General features: G+C 39.7%; 1 long non-coding RNA gene across 1 annotated transcript; it reads right to left on the bottom strand.

Annotated features, from left to right (window-relative positions):
- Positions 1–9504: 9504 nt before the first annotated feature.
- Positions 9505–10035, bottom strand: LOC122091251. Its single transcript, XR_006143879.1, has 2 exons — positions 9843–10035; positions 9505–9715 (listed from the first exon to the last, which is right to left on the bottom strand). It is a non-coding gene; the product is annotated as an uncharacterized LOC122091251 (long non-coding RNA).
- Positions 10036–13030: the final 2995 nt, after the last annotated feature.

The raw sequence follows: 13030 nt of genomic DNA, 5'->3' as shown, positions 1-13030 counted from the left end.
TTATTTTTAGCTTCTTTTAGTAATGCGAAAGTGTAACGATTGACTATGGTGATCTACTTCTAAGTACCATCCTAACACAAATGCATCTAAAAGCATCCTAACCAACACATCTAGGAAAATTGGAATTGAAATTGCAATAAAAATTGAACGACGTAACCATTCATATCTAACCCTAACCATTCGTCATCTAGGAATTAAAATACTCAAACCACGCAATTAAAAAGCAAATACTGAAAGTAACGAAAAGTACAAATAAAGGGGACAAAGCCAGAGAGAGGCACACAAGTGGGCTTCTCTACTTAGCTCGAGGGATGCACCATAAATAATATGAGCTTCCCTACTTGACCAGAGAATACTCTTACAAGGGTTTATCTACTTGGCTTTAGGGAAAGGGATGCAATATAAATAACGAAAGTAAAAAAGATGGCTCCACGGCTAGAGAGGGGCAAACCCAATACATGCATCTAGCTAAGGACCTTAGGGGAAAGGAAAAGCATCAAAGTAAAAACTGAAAATAAAAACCTAAATTAAGAATGAAAGGGTAGCTAGAAGAGGGAATGAGAGGGCGGTCAAAAGACTTATGTAGAAGCCTACTTACCTGAACTTTAATCCTTGAACTTGAAAACTTGATTGATTTGAGATACTACCAGCCCTAAAAATCAAATCTGGAATGAACCAAATCTGAAATTGCTAGGCCTGGAGAAAATAGATCTAGAAGATAAAAAGTGAACTTAAAAGAGATGCTCCACAGCTTGCTCTTGTCACTTAGAACTAAGCCTAGAACTAGAAATTAAAATTATTACACCTTTGAATAACTTGAATTGCATAAAAAAATAAACATAAAAGACTTTGCATTAATTGAATAAAATACAAAAGTGTTTAAAGCAAAAGTAAAGAAGAACTAGAACTAGAGCTAAAGAGAGAGCATAACAAAAATTAAAGAAAAAAAAAGAGGGCAAGAGAGAGACTAGAGAATGAAGTGCGCCCTAAGTGGCTTGGTCGACTCCTCTTTATAGGGGATAGGAGAGAGAGAGAGAGAGAGAGAGAGAGAGAGAGAGAAGAGAAAAAAGAGAGAAAGTAGGGGAGAAAAGAGGAGAACGCCCAAGGGTGATTCCCCCTTGGACAATTTTGTGAGGTGGAGGGGAGAGAGAGAAGAAAAAAGGAGAGAAAATAGGAAAGAAAAGGAAAGAAAAAGATTTGATTAGAGGGTTTCCAATTAGGTTTGGATCGGGAGAGATAAGGAGATAAAATAGGAAGCTTTCTATTCCCTTTTTTTTCTCTTTTTTTTTTTTCTTTTCTGCAAATGTGGGCAACCTCTCTTGGACAATATTTTAGATTTGGACAATCTTCTAATTGATTCAGAAATTCCATCCATGCCCCTGGTGCTTTAAGTAGGTGGAAAATAGGAAATCTTCATCAAAATCTCCTAAAAAATTGGAGTGAGAGTGTTCAACGCCCAAGGAGAGAGAATGTGGCACCCAAGTTGGGCCCCTCTTGCTTTGTTGGCATCTAGAATATTCTCTTGTACCCCTAGGACAACTGCAGACAGGCTGGGACTACATCTCGGTTCTATTTTAGTCTATTATTCTTTTTCTAACCCAAAAAGAATAATCATGTGTACGAGTGTCACAATGATTGTGTACTTTTAATGCAACTTATCCATCTTGCTCAGAATTTTGTCCTCTTCATAGCCATGAAAAGAAATAAGACCTCTTTATGTAAAATTGGAGATATGGCTCCTAATAGTCCTTAAAGACTTGAAAATACAAAACCTACAAAAAGAGAGTAAAACCCAAGGTTGCTCCACTATAAATATGTAAAATGCATGTTTTACTACCTAAGATTTCACACATAAATGTGCTCATCACTGGTTTAGCGAGATTTATTCCCCCTTAAGTCTGTTTAATCCCTTATCATTACCAACCCTTATTAAAGGTTAATGTCTACCTGTTGGCCCACTTTTCTTGCCGACTCTTCCAACACTGTTGGCAAAAGGCACAGGTGCATGCATGTTGGGTCGTTTTCCCTTTTTGACATTCTACTACTACCAACCATGCAAGTGTTGGTCTTTCCAGCCTGTTACTCTTAGTTGTTCACAATTTAAAGTAAGTGGTGAGATTTGGAGTGTTACATGGATGGCCCAAATACTATTAGGCTTAGGGTTTCAGGTCTAATACGACCAAAATACTATTGGATGGTCTAGAGACTGTTTGGCTCGAGGTATCATGTCTAATATAATCAAAATATCATTGGATGGCCCAAAGACTGTTCGACCCAGGGTTTTCAATTTAGTACAATCATAATACCATTGAACTACCTAGAAACCAATTTGGCTTGGGGTTTTCGATTTAGTACAACCAGATTACCATTGGACGGCCTAGAAACCAATTTGGCTTGGGGTTTTCGGTTTAGTACAATTAGAATACCATTGGATGACCTAAAAACCATTTCGATCTGGGTTTCCAATTTAGTACATCTGGGATACCATTGGACGACCTTGAAACCATTTGGCTCAGGGTTTCCAATTTAGTACAACCGAAGTACCAGGGTTTTCAAGTTTAGTACAACTAGAATACCATTGGATGGCCAAAGACCATTTATATGTTGAATTGTTGTGTACAAACATCTTGGTAGGAACCGATCCAATAAAGGATTACAACTTGGCAGCTCAGGTAAGATCCCAACTTTCTAGTTAAATTCACCAGATAGGATCATATTAATTTCTTCATTGATCGAGGTTTTAACCCATTCGAGAGAATTTACTAATGAGTTATTTGCCCTCATTTATGCATTTTCTCCTCTTCCCTCCTTGAGCAAGGTGGCTAGAGTATATGCTTAGGGTGATGAAATTCGGTAGTTCTTTTCTTTGCCCTTCGGCCTTGGCACAGGCCTCAGCGAAAGAAGGGCATTTTGTAGACACTCAATTTTTCCACCAACATCGACATTGATGATGAACATGGAATGATCAAGATTCATGCTTTACATTGAAAGAGAATCTAGGCCTTTTTTGATGACCCAAACACTGACAGCAATTCGAGACCCAGCAGTCAGCCCAAACCCCTAATCCAATCCGGGGACTAATTTTGGACCTGATCTCGTGGCATATGATATTAATGTGTTATAAATTGACGAATCATTCTAAGTACTCTCTAATGGTGGGAGAACAGCATGATAAAGGATTGCCAAAAAAACCTCAACTTAAAATAGGGCAAAAGCCCTTCTTTACTGATTTTGGATCTTTACTAGCGAAAAGGAGCTCTAAACCATCCCATCAAATAGTGTTCAGAAATACGACTCTAACGATATATTGCACATAAAAATTAGACCACCAGATCTCCCAAAATCGCTCCTGAAAGTCAGAACGGGGATCGATTGCACAATTTTTTCTAGATTTCTTCCCAGACCCACTAGATTTCTGGCAGGCCCGCCAAATTCCTCTTGAAAAGTGACTAAGATTGACTGGGCCGATGAAATGTTACCTTTTTTGGGTGACAGACCTACCAAATAATTTCTCATTTTTAGCATGCCTGCCAAATCTAATCTGAATGCCTATAAATAGTGTTCCTTCTTTACCACTTTTAGTGTATGAATGGAATTTGGAGAGATATCCCCATTTTGGTTTGAGAGAGCCTAGTGTGGAAGGAATAGTCCATTCCCAAAGTAGCAGACTCCCTTGCCATTTTTGGTATCATCTTTCACCCAACTACCAACCCTTACCTTTTTTATCCTAACCCGACGCTCGACCTTAGGCCAAATTTTTACCTGAATGAGTCTAGCTTTCCCTTCCGCACGTCGAATTTCTGCCCGAGTGGGCCCTGCTTTTGCATTTGCATGCCGAAGTTATGTCAAATTTTTTGAAGGTCCTCGAAAGGCATGTCAAAATTTTTAAAATATCATTGAAGGCCTAGATTCTCTAAAGCAAAGGAGCGAGCAACCGAGATTATTCCCACCTGAGTTGGGAGTCTTCACCAATATCACATACGCGTCAATCAAGGCCTATCCCTCTTAACGCGAAATAGGGGTCAAGGTCAGGTATAATTTCTTAATAGAGTAGGAATAATGTAGATAATTGATGACATCTTGATCTACTCCAAAAGTATGGAAGAGCATGCCATCCATTTAACCTTGGCATCATAAAGGTTGAGAGAGGAGCATATGTATGCAAAATTCAGCATACAAAAAATATTGGAAGTGAACTTTCTAGGACACATTTGTCTCATAAAAGGGCATTGAAGTTGATCTTGGAAAGGTGAAGGCAGTATTTAATTGGGAGTCACCAAAGAATATTGGTGAGATTCATAGTTTCCTAGTGTTAGCAGGTTACTATAAAAGGTTTATAGAAAACTTCTCATGTATTTCCGCTCTTATGACTTGGTTAACATGGAAAGGTTTAAAGTTTAAATGGTTGAAGGATTGTGAGAAGAGTTTTCAAGAACTGAAGCAAAGGTTAGTGTCAGCTCTAGTGCTTACCATTCCATATGGCACATCAGGAATGGTGGTGTATAGTGATGCTTCTAAATTAGGGCTTGGCTATATGTTGGTGAAAAATGGGAAGGTCATTGCATGCATGTCACGATAGCTGAAGGACTATGAGAAGAATTACCCCACACATGATTTTGGAACTAGTAGTTGTGATCTTTGCATTGAAGATCTGGCATCACTACCGATGTGGTGAGAAGAGTGAAATTTACAGTGATCACAAGAGTTTAAAATACTTTTTTACTCAAATGGAGCTGAATATGAGACAAAGAAGATGGTTGGATTTGATGAAAGAGTATGACTGCGCCATCCACTATCATCCTGGAAAGACCAATGTAGTGGTTGATGCCTTGAGTAGATAATCCTAAACATTATCTCTTGCAGCCCTCACTATGAATGAATAATTGATTGGGGAAGCAAGAAGAATGGAACTAGATTTGTTGATGAATGAGGTTATTGTGACATTAGCAGCATTGATGATATCTAGAGAAGATTCGAGCAACTCAACTCACAGATGAAGAATTACTGAAAGTAATTAAGGGGTTCAAAGAAGGGAACCAGAAGAATGTAGACTTCACATTGACCGAATATGAAGTCCTCTAATTCGAAAACAGAGTGAGTGTACCAAAGGATGAAGCATTGAGAGAGATGATACTACAAGAGTCACATAACTCACCTTACTTAGTTCATACTAGTAGCACCAAAATGTCCGGAGATTTGAGGAAATCTATCAGTGGAGTGGTATGGAGAAAGATGTGGATACTTATGTAGCCATTGGATGCTTGAATTGCCAACAAGTCAAAGCCGAAGGCAAAGACCCCACAGGTTACTACAACCTCTACCCATACCGGAATGGAAGTGGGAACACATAACTATTGTCACCGATCTGCCTTGGACTCAAAGGGGTAAGGATACAATTTGGGTAATAGTAGATCATTTGACCAAGGTAGCTCACTTCATTCCCATGAAAATTACAGCCCCCATGGAGAAGCTAGCTAAGTTGTATGTTGACAACATTGTCTGACTACATAGTGTTCCAGTTAGCATTGTCTCTAATAGAGATCCCAGATTTACATCCAAATTATGGGGATGTGTAAGCTATGGGGACACAACTGAAGTTCAGCATGACCTTTCACCCACAAATCAATGGCCAGTTATAGCATACTATTCAGACGCTGGAAGACACACTCAGAGCTTATGTTCTAGACATGAATTATTGCTGGGATGAATATGTATCACTTTTAGAATTCTCTTATAAAAGAGGTGCAGAACACCACTATATTGGGATGAAGTGAGTGAACAAAGAATTTTGGGACCAGAGCTGATTCAAGCTACTTGTGAGAAGGTGGATATGATAAGAGAGAGAATCTAAATAGCTTAGTCAAGACAGGAGAGTTATGCGGATGTGAGGTGAAAATACTGAGAGTTCAATGTTGGAGACAAGGTATTCCTTAAAGTCTCACCATCTAAAGGGATCAGAAGATTTAGAAAGAAAGGGAAACTTAGTACCAAATACATGGGACCTTACAACACTCTAGAGCGAATCGAATTAGTAGCCAACAGAATAGCTATACAACCGGAGTTGGATGGATATCATGATGTGTTCCATGTATTCATGTTGAAGAAGTACATTCCTGACCCAACACACATTTTGACCTACATACCTTTAGAACTTGATTTTGATCGAGGGTATATAGAGTGAGGAGATTATTGATTGTAAGGAATATAACCTTCAGAATTGTACTGTCTCCTTCATCAAATTCAAGTGGAGAAACCACTTGGAGCAAGAAGCATCTTGGGAAAGAGAAGATGAAATGAAGAAGAAGTACCCATGAATGTCTTGGTTATCAGGTACGTTTTTTGTCTAGGACAAAAATTTTGTTAGGAGTGGGGAATGTTTCACCCAGGTCCAAACCTAACTTTCCATTTCATGGTGCCAGATGATGAGCCAAAGCTAACTAGCACCAATGGCTTCTGGTTAGTAGCAATCTATTACCGGGAAGGAAAGAACGATCCCTCGTGTCACTGTTAGTCGTGCTTGCAACATTGGAAGTTCCATGAAACTCGAGTAACACTACTAACCTTAGAAACCTCCTCTTTATTTCAATGTGTTGGGCAAGCCCATATTGTGGCTAAGGAACTCACACAAAAGTTCCTGGGCAAGTGGGCTGGGATCGGGACAGCAGCCCAACTCAAAGGGGCATTTTTGGGGCAATCCGTTGACCTAACCTGCCATTCAGAACCCATTAATTGGTTGCACCCCCGGAAGTAACAAATGCTGCCCAAATGAAGTAATTGGGGGTGGGACCCACAACCACCTATCCGTATGCACCCTGGACCCCTCCAATAGGTGTCCCTACCTACCAAGTAATTGATTAATTGACATGCGCCCATACCCCTCCAATAGGTGGACCCACACCATCTAACAAGGGATTAACCCCGTTCGGCCAAAGCCCCTTTTTCAGCCAAACATGCTTTGGTCATTTATGATGCCTATTTAAAGCCCATCCACCATTCATTTGCTCATTTACTCATTATGCAAGTTAAGAAGGAGAGAAAAGAAGGAAAGGAAAAAGGAGAGGAAGAATTAGGAGAAGAAGGAAGGAGGAGTTAAGGAGGGAGCTTCCCGTCCAAGCCTCCTTTGTGAAGATCTCTCACTTCCTTTGCCAAGGTAGGCTCTCCTCCCCTTCTCTTGTTCAAGTTACGCATTCTTTCTCTCTCCCCTCTATAAGATCATGACCTAAGCTTTGAGGGACTCTCTCTCTCTCTCTCTATATATATATATATATATTACACATTCTTTCTCTCTCCCTTCTATAAGATCATGACCTAAGCTTGGAGGGACTCTCTCTCTCTCTCTCTCTCTCTATATATATATATATATATATATATTGGACACCAAATGGGGAGCCTTGGTTGGAGGGGAACTCCTACCTAAATGATCCAATGTAACTCACCCTAACATATAGGTAAGGGAACCATTAAAGTGGGCCCCCCAATTTGGGAAGACCAAATTCCTCTGGCTCGGTTCCTGCATGGTTAAACCGGTTCAACCGCGAAATCAGACCGGGTTTAAGAAGCGGGGTATTACAAGTAGAGTGACCTTAGGTGTGCGAAACCATGGTTAGGAAGCTAAATGGGAAGAATATCCCAATTCTGGGCCAACCGGCTGACCCAACCAGTCGATCAAAAACCATCAACTGGTTGCATCGGCCAGTTGATCTTGCTGAGGTTTGTAAGCCTACGAATTCATCATCCGATTGGCACCAGCCGGTAAGGATCACCTATCGGTCCCATCATCTGGTCATCCAATTGGGGATTTTTTGTAAGGTTCTGTTTGGGGATTTTAAGGGAATAAAATGTGACTTTTATGCATTCTTTGAAATAGGTTAACCTAACCTAATCATAAATACACAAGGAGTTACAAGTGTGTCTAATTTCCGAAGTTCGAGATCAACTTAGGTGAGTGGGTGTCTTGACTTAATTTATAGAGTTTTTATGTCCTTAATTTCATTTTTGCATGTTCATACTTGTTGTCATTTATTTTTATGCATTGACTTTCTTATTATGCATGTGTTATGAGAATTTGGGCATGTGCGTGTGTGAGTATGTGGAAATTTGAGAATGTGGAGGGTGAGGGGAACGGTGAGGCTAAGGGAGATCTGGTATTGTGTGCCTTGGGTGCGCGTATATTGATCGTTATGATTGAAATCATGAGTAGTATACATTTCGAGTGTCACATCACTGGTGCTGCAATACCTTGCCAATAAGGGATTAGGAATTGGCTAATCCTAGCGGGCAGGTCTGTGTTTATCTCTGGAATGTCAAGTCTGATGTACAATATGTGAATGTCATACACAGGCGTTGCACGACATGGACTATGCAGTTAGGGGATTTCTCTTAGGGGCTTACCGGGTACCAAAGTATAAATGTAGGGACTGGTATGCTCCATCTTGTAACTAGCTTGTATCAGTTACTGGTGAAGAGGGATACCATCTATGTTGCGTAGCACTCAAACTAATCTATTAGACTTAGTGTGATTGATTAGATTATTAATTAAAATGAACTCATATTGCATTAAATGACTTGGATGAGTATAGCATGGCATCGATGTTGGTTGTGTGTGCTTGTATATCTCCACCCCTCACTGGGCTTACGAAGCTTGTCACGTGTTGTTTTCACTTTTTAGATGTTTATTCAGGTGTACAGAAACCCGAGCAGAGCGAGACTTTGATCAGCATAGTTGGAAAGTCGTGTATAGAGGAGTACGTGGAGCACGACCAAGAATGTGGTTGGCGAGAGTTGTGCCTTTGGGTATCTTTTGGGATGATGATGTGTATCATATATCATATTCTTTTTTATTCTTTTTGTGTAATTATTATGTTCTTTATGATACTGTAATTATTTGGTGGTGATCTCAAGAACAAGGTCTGTAACTAACTATGATAACATTTAGTAGTTCATCAGCATGTATCTACCGTATGATTCTATTTAAGTTATGTATTTCTGTTAGATTATCTTGTAAATTGTGTGTTATTAAAGTATCACATCTATGATCCTGAAGGATTAGCTGGCCATTGAATGGTGTCCAGGTCCAACAAACCTTGGTTTATGGAGTTGGGGTGTGATGCCGAGCAATTCCCCACCAAGGTCAACAAGACTATAACGGTTTGGATAGCACCAGGAAAAGCTAGACCACAATGCAAAGTCCTAGTTTGCGATAAGTAGAGGACGTAGAAATTTGTTAAACCTCTACAAAAGCATGTTTAATTATTACAGTAGCTAACGCATCTTCTATATTAGTGCTATAGTCTAAGAATTTCTAGTCCACTCCCCTTCTTGGGCCACATCTTACGTGTCACACACCCTACCTCAAATTGGCCAAGGTATGCAGCACTAGGCACCCACATCCAGTTAGCTAACCCTTCAGGATCACAGATGCAGTATCTTAATTTCACAATGCCATAAGGATCACAACTAAAATCAGAGTACGCTAATAAAATCATACATTTACCACTGGTGATGTACTAAAAGGATAAATTGTATAATACAAATTTCCATGTCTATAAACAACCACATGTTACAATATTACCTACTATACATTTTATATATATATACATAAAAAAGGAAGAACTAAAATAGTAAAAGTGATGTCCATTAGCATCCGTTGTCTCATAGACACGAGCCTCACAACCACTGCCAAAATCCAACCTTGCCTTAACACCGGTTCCACCATCTAAAAATAGTAATCAATGAGGGGTGAGCTTCACAAGCCTAGTGAGGGGTGTACATGCAAGGACACACAGACAAATGATGCAATGTATGCTCAAACAAATTAGATGATGCTCATGATTCAGCCGTACCTCAGTGGTCATCACTGTAATATCAACCTCTGAACCCATGGTTCTGGATCCTCCCTCCTCGGTCACTCCGTGCCTCAGACCAATCAATGTTACAATCATTATCAGTCAATCCATAGCATCCAATCAAACATCAGTGGCCATCATTGTAATAACAACCTCTGAGCCTACGGTACCAGTCCTTCCCCCCACGGTCACACCTGCCTCAGACCAATTGATGTGACAATCATTACCACATAATCTATAGCATCCAATCAAACATCAGTGGCCATCATTGTAATATCGACCTCTGAGCCCATAGTATTGGTCCTCCCCCCTCAGTCACACCGTGCCTCAAACCAATTGATGTTACAATCATTACCACACAATCCATAGCATCTAATCAAACATCAGTGGCCATCATTGTAATACGGACCTCTAAGCCCACAGTACCAGTCCTGCCCCCTTGGTCACACTGTGCCTCAGACCAATCGATATTACAGTCATTACCATATAATACACATCATACAATTGCACATAACTACAGTCTATATTCACAACTCATAATCACATAATCACATAAAATCACAATGACTTACCTCACTAACCTCTGCAGTCCAGAAACCATTCCACTGCCTCACCAATCTATATTCATATGTTAATGGATAATAATAACAAACAACATGTATAGCAGCTGAAATAACCTAGAGGGGGGGTGAATAGGTTATACTAGTGGAATTTACCTCTTTTCGATGTATAGATCACAAGTGTGATTGTAAGTTAAAAACGATGCTGAATAAATAAAATAAGAAGAACCACAACACAAGATTTATAGTGGTTCGACTCAATTCGAGTCTAGTCCACTCCCTATAAGAATCCTCTTGTAAGGTATTCCACTAGTTCTCCCTTTCAGTACAGTAGGTAGGGAAGAAAACCTTTACAATCTTTTTACGGATAAGAGTATCCTTACAAATCTCCTTTCCAGGCAGAGAGACGCCTTCACAATCTCTTTTAGAGGTAGAGAGAGACCTTTCTCTTTTTAGGATAAGAGTATCCTTACAATCCTAAGTACAGTCTAGAATTGTAAAAACAGAGATTAATAAGAAATAGTGGAATAAGAGGAATACCTCAAGTGTGGTGCAAATGAGAATGAATAATAAATGATGAGTGATGCACCTTTTGTAAAGTCCTCTCTTACGGCTTTGACTTGCACAGGAGAGAGTAGAGGACTTTGATTGAGACTTGAGCCTCTTGTTTGGGATTTGTGTAATAGAATAACTCAAGTAGAAATAAACTTCTTTAATGCTTGCAACAATGCTCTTAAAGCTCTTTCTTAATGAATAATTAATTAAGAGTGATTTGGGTATTTATAGGTGAACTTAGTGAAGCATTTTAGGCAGGGAATCAATCTGTAATGGACATATTCTGGATCCACCGGTCGACCTCCATCGGTAGCCGATCGACCGCCAAGAGCCGTTCTAGGCAAAATATAGCCGTTGGGACACTTCCAGGCAGTCACCGGTCGACCGGGACTTTCAGCCGGTCGACCGCCTATGGTCTCGAATAGGTTCGGTCGATTGGGGCTTCCAGTCGATCGACCGCCTATGGTCTCGAGTGGTTCCGGTCGACCGGGGCTTCTAGTCGGTCGACCGCCAACATGACATGCTCTGTTTTGACAGAATGCTGTCATACTGACCAGTCATCAGTGTTTTGACCATAACTTTTCGGTCCGACTTCAGAATGATCTAAGATTAGTTGCGTTAGAATCACAACTCAATTTCCTACAACTTCTATGAAGGATTAATCTCCTAATACTAAACTTAAGATTCCCTAAAATACCCTTGAGTCAGGTTACTGTGTGTTCCACACCACTTAGAGACTTTTCATACCTAGTCAAGGCATGCTCTATGGTCGTTCTAATATGATGCAATACACATGCATGAGGTGAGTGCATATAAGTATGTGAAAATTACAAATTACATTAGAAATAACTAATCTATCCTAGTGGTCTTCTTCTTCACTTGAATTTTCCATTCTTTGGCCCTTCATCTTCTTTCCTTCTTGTTTGCTGTTTCATGTCTTTAAGCTTCATATCTTGATTCGACCTTCTAAGGGTTTCTTCAAGCTAATCACACTTTATCAATCAAGTTAAAGATGTATGTTTGTTTGTTAACACCAAAACATGGCAAGGAGTGTGGACATGTTTCCCAACAATCTCCCCCTTTTTGGTGATGACAAACAAACATAGACAATGACACCAAATACAAGAAATAATTTGACTATCTCTGTGTAAAGATCAATAGGATAATGAAATTCAGAGCCAGAAAGTAATCAAGGATAGATAAAGTCATTTCCATAAACAATTTAACATTTCCATAAACAATTTAAAGATAATACTATCATTGTCATTGTCAGAAGTAAGTCTTCTCCCCCTTTTATCAACAGCAAAAAGGTAATCAAAATGACACAAAAAAAATACTCCCCCTAAGTATGTGCCACAAAGAAAATTATCATAAGTTCAACGTTCCATAAATGTCAAAAATATATAATAATAAACGATAGAAACAAACATAAAGTTGCAAGAAGAAACATAATTCCTAATCTGCTGCATCCTCATCCTCCATGTCCGCCTCATCACTGTCTTCTTCGTCATCTTCAACGTCCTCTTCGTGGCGGAGGAGCTTGAGAATCTCATTCTTCTTTCTTTCCATTTTTTCCAATTGGGCAAGGATGATGTTTCCAACTTTCTGAAGATCAGCAACAGTTGCATAGGCTGATGTCTCATCATTGCCTAGTTGCTGTGGCTGGCTGGGTCCAGCAGTAGTCTTTTTGGAGTGTGTGGGCTGCTGGGGAAGAAGATGCATTTTGCGAATGGTGGAAATATTGATCTCTTGAGGAAATTGGTCAAATGAGTCACCAAAAAAATCTACTTGAAAGTGGTCCATGATTTGGCAAATCATCCGTCCATAGGGTAGATTTCCCTTTTGAAGTCTATCACCATGAGTAATCATGGTTTTGAGTATAATGTAAGGAAGGTTGATGGGTACACTTTTGTAGACACAGTAGGTAAGATAGGCATGAAATGGGGAGACTTCATCTCTATGACCACTCTTTGGGAGAATGTTGTAAGAGATGATAAGATTGACAATCCTCGCTATATCAGTAAGTTCTTTAGCCTTAATTTTGTGTGTATTAGCATATTCCTTCATAAT

Source organism: Macadamia integrifolia, chromosome 10 (genome assembly GCF_013358625.1).
Source record: "Macadamia integrifolia cultivar HAES 741 chromosome 10, SCU_Mint_v3, whole genome shotgun sequence".
In the NCBI taxonomy this organism is placed as follows: domain Eukaryota; kingdom Viridiplantae; phylum Streptophyta; class Magnoliopsida; order Proteales; family Proteaceae; genus Macadamia; species Macadamia integrifolia.
The sequence above is the reverse complement of the archived record's forward strand: the minus strand, read 5'-3'. Positions and strand labels throughout refer to the sequence as shown.